We start from the raw sequence: 11,755 nt of genomic DNA on the forward strand, positions 1-11,755 counted from the left end.
AAGTTCCAACGATTCATGAACCATTAAACGAATATGATTATATATGTATATGTGTATATATATTATAACTTGAAACGTAAACAAAATATTAAATTAAATACTTTACATGATTGTATCTGTTTCAAAATGTTTATCAATGGAATTAGAAGATAAGATCAAATGATTGAATTATCAGATATATTGAATTATGATTACAAGTCTCTATTGAAAGGCCCACATTGATTTGAGAAATCTTTCCATTTTAACAATATTCGGAAAATGATAAAGTGATTTATAAATAAGAACAAATTGTCAATCATTGAGAACTAGACATAGGATAGTGGAAGATTGAATCTCATAAAGACTCGATTGATCTATTTAGTTTCAAACGTACAAAAACGTTTTCAGTTTAAAAAGAACTTTATTATTAAAACGTATATAACTTTTATAAATATCTAGAACCACTTCTGACAACTCATTACTTAACTAGAATGATAAAGATAACGATATTTATATTTTGTTTTATTAAATATATATAACGATTTAAATTAATATTATATATATTTATACGCGTATTATACGTACATAGTTTTATACTTTTACTATACTTAAACTTTACCTTTACTTTATTTTCACTTTACTTTAACTTTAATAATTCACTTTAATAATTCATACTTTAATAATTTACTTTAATAATTCATACTTTAATAATTTACTTTAATAATTCATACTTTAATAATTCACTTTAATAATTCATACTTTAATAATTCACTTTAATAATTCATACTTTAATAATTCAAAAATCTATTATAAATAGAATTCAATAGGTTTCATTATTTCATAGAAACTTGAAAATATTTTTCTCTAAACTCTCTCAATCGATTTACATATATATATTTACTCCGTATTATTTCAAGATATTATTAGTATACATAAAATATTACGACGGAGTGCTGTCCGAGTGATTTCAAAATTTTTTTTAGAGTAGGATAGGATTAAGAAAATTATGGGTTATAGCTATGGAGGTGATTGAGTATGGTTCATGGGTATGCTCGTGAGGTCAATATAGTGTTTATCATTTCCGTTGCGTCTACGTACCTTTTCTGCAATATTAAATCTCAATATTGATACGTGAGTACTCATAATTTAACTTTTAAATACTAATAGTGTATCCCTGACTAGTGCTCGAGTATTTAGGATTATGCATGCTTGTACTTTTGATATTGCCCTTAGACAGGTTAGGTTGAATTTTGAATTAGTTACACTTGCGGTTGAGATAAGGAATAAGATATGCATGTCCTTGGAAAGATAGCGAAAAATTAAGAACTTTTCCTTTAGATATCGAATGGTTTCGATGAACGGATTAGAAGTTATAATCAATTGAATTTTCGATATTTTTATTAAAAATGATTATTATTATCGTCGTTTTTATCGTCATTCTAGTTTTATCTTATTATTATCATTATTATTATTATCTTTATCAATAAAATGGATTTATCATTAAAAATTGTTATTTTTTTTATTATTACTATCATTATTATCGTTAAAGTTATAATTAGTATTATTATTATTATCCAATTATTATTATTATTAGTATTATTATGATTATTATCATTATTAATATATATATATCATTATTTAAAAATGGTTATTGTTATTGTTATTGTTATTATTATTATTACTATATTATCAATAAGATAATTATTAGTATTATCATTAATAATGTTATAGTAACTATCATTATTAATATTAGTGTAATTAAAACAAATATTTGTAACACCTAATTATTTTGATTACTATTATTATCATTATTATGAACATGATATAAAAGACGATTAAAAGCTATTAAACGAAACGATTAGGAAATAATGAGTAAGAGTATCATGATGAAATTAAAATATTATAAGATATTGATTTAGATAAAATTATCGTTCTTATTATTTTTTATCATTACTATTATTATTAAAAGTATCGTTAGTATTAAAACTATAATTTTAACAAAAATTATCATTTTAATGGAAATGTCATTGTTACTATAAAATATCATTATTGTTATTATTTTAAATAGAATTATTATTTTAAAGATAATATTAAAAATTATCGTAAATTATTAAAGTGATCATAATTAGAATTATCGTTTTATCATAATGTCATCTTAGTAATTATAAATATTGATATTTTTATAATAATAATTATTATTATAAAATAATACAACTTTTACTTACTATCATTATAGATATTATTTTATCAAATAAATATGTGATACAAACATATTTTACTACGTGTAATAACTTACTTTAATAATACCTATCATATTATCTTTATGATATTAAATGAACCCTATAAATTTTATTACTTAATATATATAAAAGTATATTTTATTATATAAATTTAATATAAAATTTTATTTATTAATAAATAAATTATATTATTTACTCTAATAAATCTTTTAAAAATATTTAAAAATATAAAACGACGATATTTAAACTATATATTAATCATGTATAGATTTTTGGAAATTATTTTGAGTCAAATTTACTTTTGTTGACTTTTGCATATTAGTCTCGAGCATTAGGATTGTGGTACACTATGACTTGACCTAATTTATTAGACAAATATTGACCAACACATAAATATATATAATTAATTTAGGTTCGTGAATCCGAGGCCAACCTTGCACTTGTTCAATGACGTTATATGTATTTTTACTACGAAATACAGTATGGTGAGTTTCATTTACCTTTTTACCCTTTATATTTTTGGGACTGAGAATACATGCGCTTTTATAAATGTTTGACGAAATAGACACAAGTAATTGAAACTACATTCTATGGTTGAATTATCAAAATCGAATATGCCCCTTTTTATTAAAGTCTGGTAATCTAAGAATTAGGGAACAGACACCCTAATTGACGCGAATCCTAAAGATAGATCTATTGGGCCTAACAAACCCCATCCAAAGTACCGGATGCTTTAGTACTTCGAAATTTATATCATGTCCGAAGGAGGATCCCGGAATGATAGGGGATATTCTTATATGTATCTAGTTAATGTCGGTTACCAGGTGTTCACCATATGAATGATTAGTTTTGTCTCTATGCATGGGACTTATATTTATGAGAACTGGAAATGAAATTCTTGTGGTCTATTAAAATGATGGAAATAAATGATTATGATAAACTAATGAACTCACCAACCTTTTGGTTGACACTTTAAAGCATGTTTATTCTCAGGTGTTAAAGAAATCTTTCGCTGTGCATTTGCTCATTTTAAAGATATTACTTGGAGTCTTTCATAGAATATTTCGAAGAACGTTGCATTCGAGTCATTGAGTTCATCAAAGATTATTATTAAATCAATTTATAGTTGGATAGTGGATATTATGAAATGGTATGCATGCCTGTCAATTTTTGATGTAAAGAAAGTTTGTCTTTTAAAAATGAATACAATGTTTGTAAAATGTATCATATAGAGGTCAAATACCTCGCAATGTAATCAACTATTGTGAATCGTTTATAATGTATATGAACGGGTCCTTTCACGAATGAAGCTAACATAGAAGAGTGAAATGAGTAAGTGTAGATTCATCTTATCATTTGACGTAGATATGATTGATTCCCAGATTTCAAGGGATTTGAAGAAAATCTTCTTAATAAGATTTGACTCTACGGTAATCAAGGAAATTAGGATCCGCTTTAAATGCGATCGTCCATTTTAATTATTCTGTCAGAGATTTTCTTATAAATTCACCTCCTTCGTTTCCTTACAACTCACACCTTCTGTTGATGCATTTTATGCAAGTCCCTAGACATCTACCCACGTCCATTGCAGGTACAATAGTTTACAGGCCACCATGATTGCTCATTATTATCCTATCCGTGTTTGTATGTGGTTACAGGAACTGCAGGAACGAGATTTAGATGTTTGACTATGTTAGACTTAGTCAGACGTACGAGTGAAGCCTCACTAGTACGGCTGACATGCTCATACGCACGGTTGATGCTGAGCTAAGTCACAATTACAACCTAAATGAGAAGACACGAGTGAGTGATCACCCGTACGGCTGATGAAGCCAACTCGTACGTGTGATGAATGAATCGTATGGGTGAGTCAACAGCAGGGGTATATAAAGTCTTATGTTCTTCATTTTTGGTTAAGCCTCTTATTTGTTACACACACTCAGATCTAGTGAGCTCCTCCGATTCTCTCTCAGTCCAAATCACCCAGGTGGTGAATAATAGCTCTAGGTGTTAATCTAATCACACTTGATTTAGTTGTGGTTTGACTAAATTAATCAAAAAAAAAAAACTTAACCTATTCACTAGAGGGTTTGATTCACTTATTCTGCCATTGTGTGAGTTAAATCTGTTGATTTCTAAGTTCCTAGTCATGTTTCATCACCTTCTATTCTTTCCCCCTCAACTCATATTTTAAAGTATTCATCAATATGCTCCATCCAGCTCTGATTCTCGATATACTCTTCTAACTTTCATATCAGTCATTCTTCTTTTTCATCTACCGCCGGAAGAATCTATTTACTTTTACTATACTCTTGGGTTTATAGTGTTTCTAGTTCTCCCGTGTCTTTATATTGCTATATGCATCGATATATGGTTTATAATTTCTGGTTTGTCGTTGGGCTTTATATGTTCCCTTATATTTCAAAGTCTCTGCTTCTGTCTTCTATAATCATTATCATTCACAGTTAATGCTCTCTTTTATTTGCTGCAATTTATACCCCAATTTCTATTTCGGAGTTTTGTCCTTTCGTTTCTTCTTCTTGCGATTAAGCACCGCTTGTAATGGTCCAGAATTCACAGATATGAATTTCGGAATGAACATTGTTAATGTTCTAGGAAGGAAATTGTGATGGCACGATCTTGACTTGTCAAATTACTAGAATACCTTGGAAAAGGCCGAATCATCAAGAAATATTTTTTTGATATTTTAGAGGTTAAATAGAATACAAGAGTCATATAACATGGCACATGATGATGTTATGATCTGTGAATCATCACGTTCCATTTAGAAACTCAGCATGACTTACTGTAATATAATCACATTGATCAAGTGTCATTATATTATACTAATTCATGCTTCAGTTCTCAACACTACTTCAAAATATTCCTATTTTAAACTTGAATCTTTCAGAATTTAGAAACTAAAATAGTTTCTTTTATGATGTAATACAGATAGCGCGAAGAGGTAAATGATTTCAAATAAGAAAAATTAAGAAAATATCTTCAGAAATATGGAGGATATTTATAATGATAGATATGATGATATTTTAGAATTTCTAATATCAGAGGATGATGAAGAATATTGTCCGCAGGGGTTTAGAGTCAGGAGCAAGGTATTCGTTAATGACTTCAGCAGGTACTGAATCATTTGGATCCTTTAAAGTCAGGTTCAGTCTTTGGAATTTGTCCACAGCCTCCTTCCTACTTTGCTCAATCCGTTTTCCAGTTCCAAAACTTCTCTTTTTCTGCGCTTTGCCAGCACACTTCATCATTATCATCCAGCTTTTACCATTTAAAGTCGTTTATAGTTTTTGCTGCTTCATCAGCATTTTTTCCATTTTCGGAGAACCAATTCGTAGTTCGGAGTGTTTTTCAGAAACTTCACGTTCAAATTAAGTCCAGAAGATAGACGTTATATATACACATATAAACTGTTGGCGTAGACATGCTGCAAGATTTCAAAATACTGATTGCTAATTCCCAATGATTCGTATGGCAATTCTCATTACAATATGCGAATGAGTAAATGATGGGGTTTTAATGAATAATTATGATGACTTTTTGGAGAGGCTAAAGTCAAAGGGTAATGAAGTTGTTGGTACATCTGCTAATAATATGGTGGAATGTAAAAGGTTCCCTGGTAATGATGGTGTATATCTCAAGGTTATAATAAGGTTAGTCTGACTGAAAAGTCGAAGTTGACTTGCTGGAGCTATGACAAAACTGGCTACTTTGAATAGGAGTCGCAAAGTTATTTTTGCTAATAAATGCCAAAGAATCTGACGCGGATACGTTGTTTAAACTTTTACTTTGGTTTCAAGAGTTTTTCGGGTACATAACTGTGGGTAACATGTGGTTGGATCATCATCTCGATTGCTCATCATTCGAAGTGTCTTCAGAAATTTTCGAAGGGTTTGAACACAGATTGTAATCGTTAACATACATTTGATGTTCTAACACAGTTTTGAAGTCAAAATATAGCTTGTGAAAGATGTAAGGATCTAAGAGTGATGATTTTGGTCATATCTCAAGTTAAATTTTGAGATTTCAAAATCAGAATATGTAATTAAATTTTGAATGAGTATGGTTGTTTTGATTTCTATAAAAGAATGTATATTGTTGTGAAAGTAGGGAGTATAATGGATGATTTGCTGAATCAGATTCGAAGAATGTAACATATTAATTGTGAATTTATATATCTCTCGGGTATTACCTACCCGTTAAAAAAAAATTTCACAATTAATATTTTGTACAAAAGAATTTTATTACAGTCTTTATGAAAATATATATATGTATAATTTCTTCAGATGTAACATAGATTTAATGAGTTAATGTTAAATTAAACTCATTTGATTTACGGTTGAAACTAGAATTGAATAATCCCTAAAGGCTTTAAAAAGTACATAACCTTTACGCAGTATTTCTTTAATGACATTGAAATTATGAATCAATACTTCGTTATTTGTTGATGTATGGTGTTCGGTTCGTGGAATTCTTGTGAATTTCGCAAAGTACGAATGATGTTATCTGAAAAGTTTCGGGTACATTGATGATGAAAGTGTAAAATCAAATATATACTTGATTTATTATGAATTGGAATTTGTTGAATTGCGAAAGAGATTGTAGTTAACGCTGGTTAAGTTGCGGTCGAAGGAAGTACATTATTGCATATTTGTAATATGAATTAACTGAGTAGTTAAGATTCACACACAATAGCTTAGCACTGAAAGATTTATTTCAAATATATATATATATATATATATATATATATATATATATATATATATATATATATATATATATATATATATATATATATAATATACATATAATTTATTCAGAGGAAATGAGTTAATTCTTCATAACTCGTTGATACAATATAAACGTTATTGATTCGTAATGATGTCCACAGTGATTCTTGAACTGACGGAGTTTGTGATGTTATCGGTGTTGTTGATTCGGATGTTGACTGTACTGACGATGCTGGTAACGCTGATGGTACTATTGATGTTGTTGGTAAAGCAAGTTTAGCTTGTTAATCACACACCATTTTTGTCAGGGTTTCTACTCTTCCTTCCATCATTTTGGTTCGCTTAACTGATTTATGGTTAGGGCTAGATTAGATAATCTCTAAGACTTTAGAGATTACATAATCGCAGCGGAATGTTTCTCCATTGAAGTTATGAATTAATACTTCGTCAGTTATTGTTGTTGGTACTCCTTGGTATCTATGGTGCGTATGACGTTGATGCTCGTGGGACAGATTGTGAAGTTGAGGTTTACGATGCGGTTGTGGTTGGAGGTGGTAATGGTACTGTTGTCGTTGATGATGGTGGTACTGGTTATGCTGCTGATGCTGCTGCTGGTGTTTGTAATCTCTGCACCATATTCTCCAAAGCCACTACCCGAGCGCGAAGCTCGTTGACTTCTTCTATTACTTGGGTGATTGTCGGTTCGGACGAGCGGATAAATAAAATCTAAAATTTGATGTAATATATAATCGTGACGAGATACTCTGGAAATGAGCGAGAAAATGGTGTTTCGGACAGGTTCGCCGGTAAGTGCTTCAGGTTCTTCATCAAGAGGGCAATGTGGTGGATGGAAGGGATCACCTTCTTCTTGTCTCCAATGATTGAGGAGGCTACAAACCCATCCCCAATTCATCCAGAATAGGTGATGACTGATTGGTTGATCTATTCCGGTCACACTGCTTTCGGAGCTTGAATGGGATTCCATTTCGGAATCTGAGTGACTTGAACTGATGACGAATTCCATTTCGTACGATTGGATAAAGGATTTTTTTTTCGATATGAAATGATTTTGGCTAACGGATGGTATTCTAATTACATAGAATATATATATATATAGATCAAAAGATTTCGTAGATTACGGAGGACTTTGCGGGATATGTCAGGCAAAGTTTAAAGTAACAAATATGATAAGATATGATTTAGCAGATATGCTAAGATATGAATTTTTGTCTATACACTATTCATGCAATCAATGCAGCAAGACGTGTCTTAGACTAAAAATGATAAGCAGGTAATTTCCTGAGGATGATAAGTAGTTAATTTTCGACACAAAATGATAAGCAAAACTTTTGACATGCAGACACGGTCGAAGTCCAGACTCACTAATGCATCCTATCGACTTATCAGTTAGACACACTAATAAAGACCTGGTTCGCTAAGACCACCGCTCTGATACCAACTGAAAAGGACCCGTTCATATACATTATAAACGATTCACAATAGTTGATTACATTGCGAGGTATTTGACCTCTATATGATACATTTTACAAACATTGCATTCGTTTTTAAAAGACAAACTTTCTTTACATCGAAAATTGACAGGCATGCATACCATTTCATAATATCCACTATCCAACTATAAATTGATTTAATAATAATCTTTGATGAACTCAATGACTCGAATGCAATGTTCTTCGAAATATGCTATGAAAGACTCCAAGTAATATATTTAAAATGAGCAAATGCACAGCGGAAGATTTCTTTAACACCTGAGAATAAACTTGCTTTAAAGTGTCAACCAAAAGGTTGGTGAGTTCATTAGTTTATCATAATCATTTATTTCCATCATTTTAATAGACCACAAGAATTTCATTTTCAGTTCTCATAAATATACGTCCCATGCATAGAGACAAAAATAATCATTCATATGGTGAACACCTGGTAACCGACATTAACTAGATACATATAAGAATATCCCCTATCATTCCGGGATCCTCCTTCGGACATGATATTAATTTCGAAGTACTAAAGCATCCGGTACTTTGGATGGGGTTTGTTAGGCCCAATAGATCTATCTTTAGGATTCGCGTCAATTAGGGTGTCTGTTCCCTAATTCTTAGATTACCAAACTTAATAAAAAGGGGCATATTCGATTTCGATAATTCAACCATAGAATGTAGTTTCACGTACTTGTGTCTATTTCGTAAAACATTTATAAAAGTTGCGCATGTATTCTCAGCCCAAAAATATAAAGGGTAAAAAGGCAAATGAAACTCACCATACTGTATTTCGTAGTAAAAATACATATAACATCATTGAACAAGTGCAAGGTTGGCCTCGGATTCACGAACCTAAATTAATTATATATATTTATATGTTGGTCAATATTTGTCTAACAAATTAGGTCAAGTCATAGTGTACCACAATCCTAATGCTCGAGACTAATATGCAAAAGTCAACAAAAGTAAATTTGACTCAAAATAATTTCCAAAAATCTATACATGATTAATATATAGTTTAAATATCGTCGTTTTATATTTTTAAATATTTTTAAAAGATTTATTAGAGTAAATAATATAATTTATTTATTAATAAATAAAATTTTATATTAAATTTATATAATAAAATATACTTTTATATATATTAAGTAATAAAATTTATAGGGTTCATTTAATATCATAAAGATAATATGATAGGTATTATTAAAGTAAGTTATTACACGTAGTAAAATATGTTTGTATCACATATTTATTTGATAAAATAATATCTATAATGATAGTAAGTAAAAGTTGTATTATTTTGTAATAATAATTATTATTATAAAAATATCAATATTTATAATTACTAAGATGACATTATGATAAAACGATAATTCTAATTATGATAACTTTAATATTTACGATAATTTTTAATATTATCTTTAAAATAATAATTCTATTTAAAATAATAATAATAATGATATTTTATAGTAACAATGACATTTCTATTAAAATGATAATTTTTGTTACAATGATAGTTTTAATACTAACGATACTTTTAATAATAATAGTAATGATAAAAATAATAAGAACGATAATTTTATCTAAATTAATATCTTATAATATTTTAATTTCATCATGATACTCTTACTCATTATTTCCTAATCGTTTCGTTTAATAGCTTTTAATCGTCTTTTATATCGTGTTCATAATAATGATAATAATAGTAATCAAAATATTTAGGTGTTACAATTATTTGTTTTAATTACACTAATATTAATAATGATAGTTACTATAATATTATTAACGATAATACTAATAATTATCTTAATGATAATATAGTAATAATAATAATAACAATAACAATAACCATTTTTAAATAATGATATATATATTAATAATGATAACAATCATAATAATACTAATAATAATAATAATTGGATAATAATAATAATAATACTAATTATAACTTTAACGATAATAACGATAGTAATAATAAAAAGTATGAATTATTAAAGTGAATTATTAAAGTATGAATTATTAAAGTGAATTATTAAAGTATGAATTATTAAAGTAAATTATTAAAGTATGAATTATTAAAGTAAATTATTAAAGTATGAATTATTAAAGTGAATTATTAAAGTTAAAGTAAAGTAAAAATAAAGTAAAGGTAAAGTTTAAGTATAGTAAAAGTATAAAACTATGTACGTATAATACGCGTATAAATATATATAATTTTAATTTAAATCGTTATATATATTTAATAAAATAAAATATAAATATCGTTATCTTTATCATTCTAGTTAAGTAATGAGTTGTCAGAAGTGGTTCTAGATATTTATAAAAGTTATATACGTTTTAATAATAAAGTTCTTTTTAAACTGAAAACGTTTTTGTACGTTTGAAACTAAATAGTGTTGGAATTCATTATATTAACAAGTTTTATGTAGAGCATGTCAAAACCAATTTGAACATAAAGCGGAAGCATATTAATGTAAACAAATTAATATAAAGTTTAACCCTTTTAAACATGAATTCCAAAATCATATCAAATCTAGAAAATATGCTTATAAAGTAAAAGAGCTAGTAAGAGGGTTATACCTACTACAAGCTAGGTAGTAAATGATGAAGATGATGATGAAGAATAGAGCTTCAAATGAATGAAACCTCAAGTAGTTATACCCCAAACTTATGCACCAACACCTTAGCTTTAGTTAGGATTTTATTTACACTTGAATACAAGCTTAAAAAAAAAGAAATGAACTCCTCTATCACCACCAAAGGCCACGGCCTGGACAGCAAGTATAGAGGGAAAAGATGCAGTTTTTTTTTCTTGTTATTTTGATGTGAATGTGCATGTGTTTTGGTCTCCAAGATGTGCTAGACATATACTTGTGAAAATGGGAAGGATTGACCAAAAGATGGAATCTTTTTGCATGTGTGTTGAAGTCCCAATGCCACTTCTATATCTATTAAATAAAAGAGTTTTATTTTATAAAATTAAATTTTATAAAACCTCCATTTTATTTATTATGTATGTGTACATTATTTATAAATGTATTTTACAAATATGTAACATAACATAATCAATTATTTAGCCCATAAATAATTAAACACATTTTATATAAATTATTCCATAATTTATATACACATCAAGTAATATTTCAGAAAACCATTTTTCTTAAGGTTCAAGTGTCGCGTATTTAATCAACGATCCAACCGCTAAGATCAAATACGAATAAGGTGTCGGTAAGTTTGTTATTGGGTATGACCCGACTTGGATCATAACATGTTAGCCACATTAATT

Source organism: Rutidosis leptorrhynchoides, chromosome 10 (assembly GCF_046630445.1).
Source record: "Rutidosis leptorrhynchoides isolate AG116_Rl617_1_P2 chromosome 10, CSIRO_AGI_Rlap_v1, whole genome shotgun sequence".
In the NCBI taxonomy this organism is placed as follows: Eukaryota; Viridiplantae; Streptophyta; class Magnoliopsida; order Asterales; family Asteraceae; genus Rutidosis; species Rutidosis leptorrhynchoides.